The following is a 230-nucleotide window of genomic DNA, read 5'->3' as shown; positions in this document are numbered from 1 at the left end:
TTTTCCCTGCACAGTTTTCCGTTCGACCCCAAAAAGAAGGCCCAGGGTCGGATTCGGTCCGCGAAAAAAAAAAAGTTCGCCCCTTTGGGGGATGGTGGAAATTTGGTTTTCCCCCTTCTCTCTCTTTCTGTTTTGTTCATTTGTTTGCTTGTCGATATTTTACAGTGTTGGGTAATAAGGAGTGCTATATCTATCTGTCTGTCTTTCTCTCCCTCTCTTCCCCCAACCCC

The sequence above is a fragment of the Penaeus monodon genome, chromosome 15 (genome assembly GCF_015228065.2).
Source record: "Penaeus monodon isolate SGIC_2016 chromosome 15, NSTDA_Pmon_1, whole genome shotgun sequence".
In the NCBI taxonomy this organism is placed as follows: Eukaryota; Metazoa; Arthropoda; class Malacostraca; order Decapoda; family Penaeidae; genus Penaeus; species Penaeus monodon.
Note: the sequence above shows the minus strand (reverse complement) of the source record.